We start from the raw sequence: 2632 nt of genomic DNA, 5'->3' as shown, positions 1-2632 counted from the left end.
GCAACCCCCGCTCACCTGAAGCCCCTAAAATAGTCAGGGTGCCCAGTGCTCGGAAGCTCCCGTGAGCTCGTGGAGGCGGGCCCTTGGTCATCAGTTTTTATTTTTTTACTACATTTCTTCCGTGTGCAATGATCACACTTCGTCTGGAGCGGGGCGTGCTCGAGTGACCTTGTGGAGCGTCTATGGAGGGGACAGTGCCCTAGGCCAAGTTCCAGGAGGCTGGCAGTGCTGTTGGGATCATGCCAGCAGCGCTGGTCCGTTGGTGCCTTGCCTGTCCTCTTGAGATTGCACCTGCAGGACTACTAAGGGAGCCAATCCCCAGTTCCGCTCTGCCTCCGCCACTGATTGATTGGAGTCTGAAGGCCGGGAGGAGGGACCAAAAGGTCTGCCTTTCAGCTGATGGGCAGTCACCGCTGCCACTGATTGATCAGCTCCCGCTCCCTCAGCTCCCTAGCCTGGTGTTCAGGCTAGCCTTTTGGACATTATGGACCCTGGGTTTTTATATATTAGGATAGAAGATATATAAAGCCTAAGCGACTGTTATGACCTAACAACTGAACAACTGGTCGCTATGACATGCACTGACCACCAAGGGGCAGATGCTCAACGCTGGAGCTGACCTCTGGTGGTCAGTGCGCTCCCACAGCCAACCTCACGCAGCCCCTCCCCCCACCCAACTGGCCCCCACATCGGCCCTGATTGGGGGGCTGGCTGGCCAACTTCCTGAGGTCCCTCCTCCTAACCAGCAGACCCCCCAATAGGCCTCGATCACCAGCCAGGCCGAGGGACCCTGAATTCGTGCACCGGGCCTCTAGTAAAAGCATAAAAGGTATAGAAAAAAACAGAGGGCATCAGTTTCATAAAACTTTTGTTTCATTTATCTGTGTTTAACCTTTCTAGGAAGCTGGCCTAAGTTAGGATGACACACAGAAATATAATTTTGTATGATTTTAATTAAGCTGAGGCTTATACATATGGCAAGTTGTTTTAAAAAATATATCTTTTTATTAATTTCTTATAGTAACATACTATCTTCATAGAAAAGTTGAAAAATACTGAAAAGCACAAAGAATCGTTGATCGGCTGCCTCCTGCATGCTCCCGACTCGGGATCAAGCTCACAACCCGGGCATGTGCCTTGACTGGGAATCGAAATGTGACCTCCAGCTTCACAGGTTGATGCTCAACCACTGAGCCACACTGGTTTCAGCCTGCCTTCTATTTTTATTTTTTTACATTTATTTATTTTAATCCTCACCCCAAGATATTTTTCCATTGACTTTCAGAGAGTGTGGAAAAGAGAGGGAAAGACATAAATATCGATGTGAGAGAAACACATCAATTGGTTGCCTCCTACATGCACCCAGACCAGGGCCAGGGAGGAGCCTGCAAATGAGGTATGTGTCCTTGACTGGAATCGAACCCGGGACCCTTCGGTCCGCAGGCCAGCACTCTATCCACTGAGCCAAACCAGCTAGGGCTTGCCTTCTATTTTATTTTTAATTTTTAAAAATATATTTTTATTGATTTCAGAGAGGAAGGGATAGGGAGAGAGAGATAGAAACATCAATGTTGAGAGAGAATCATCGATTGGCTGCCTCCTGCACATCCCACATTGGGGATCGAGCTCACAACCGGTCAGGCATGTGTCCTGACCAGGAATGGAACCCTGACTCCTGATTCATAAGTTGGCGCTCAAACACTGAGCCACGCCAGCCAGGCCTGCCTTCTATTTTCAAAGGAAATTTATTGATTGATTCATTTGAGAGAGAGATTTGTTGTTCCACTTATTTATGCATTCATTGGCTAATTCTTTTTTTTTTTTTGAACAGACATATGCACCCGTATTTATTACAGCATGTTCACAACAGCCAGGAAGTGCGGACAGCCTAGTGCCAGCGATGGATGAAAGAAGGTGTGATACACACACACACACACACACACACACACACACACAATAGAGTATTGTTCAACCTCGAGACAGGAGGAAATCCTGTCATCTGTGAAACACGGGTGGACCTTGAGGACATTATGCTGAGATAAGTGAGACAGAGAAGGACAAACCCTGCATGATGTCCCTTATAGGTGGAATCTGAAACAAACAAACAAAACAAAAAGGACTAAAAAAACAAGGAGTGGGCTGGTGGTTTACCCAAGGCTGGTGGGTGGGGACAGGAGAGAGTGTGAAGGGCACATACTTGCAACTAGTAGGTCAATGGTTCCTGGAGGCCCCGGAGGGAGTTACACAGGACGGAGTTACACACAATGACGTGATCATAAGCATCAAACGTGACATGTGCTCCCACCACAGAAGACACCACAGAAGTGTCAGCTATTGCCACACGGCAACCACTGTGCAATATAAAGCTATCAGATAAATAGACTGTGCATCCGAGATGCAACATCATGTCAATTATATCTCAAAGACAACATGTCATAAATACATTAACCTGAGACCTTAGATGGTCTTAACCTGTACAGTAAAGCATGCCCATCCACAGGTACTTCTCTCCTTCGATATAGTGTGCATTAGGGAACATTTTTAGTATTCTCCTGCAGACTCCATAGATGATCTCCTGCAGGCTCCATGGATGATCTCCTGCAGGCTCCATGGATGATCTCCTGCAGGCTCC

The 2632-nt window shown here is 47.5% G+C and overlaps 1 long non-coding RNA gene across 1 annotated transcript; it reads right to left on the bottom strand.

Moving 5' to 3' along the window:
* Positions 1 to 1812: 1812 nt before the first annotated feature.
* Positions 1813 to 2626, bottom strand: LOC106724170. The gene is made up of 2 exons (XR_001359923.1): positions 2198 to 2626; positions 1813 to 2119 (listed from the first exon to the last, which is right to left on the bottom strand). It is a non-coding gene; the product is annotated as an uncharacterized LOC106724170 (long non-coding RNA).
* Positions 2627 to 2632: the final 6 nt, after the last annotated feature.

This window comes from Myotis brandtii, unplaced genomic scaffold, assembly GCF_000412655.1.
Source record: "Myotis brandtii unplaced genomic scaffold, ASM41265v1 scaffold74, whole genome shotgun sequence".
In the NCBI taxonomy this organism is placed as follows: Eukaryota; Metazoa; Chordata; class Mammalia; order Chiroptera; family Vespertilionidae; genus Myotis; species Myotis brandtii.
The sequence above is the reverse complement of the archived record's forward strand: the minus strand, read 5'-3'. Positions and strand labels throughout refer to the sequence as shown.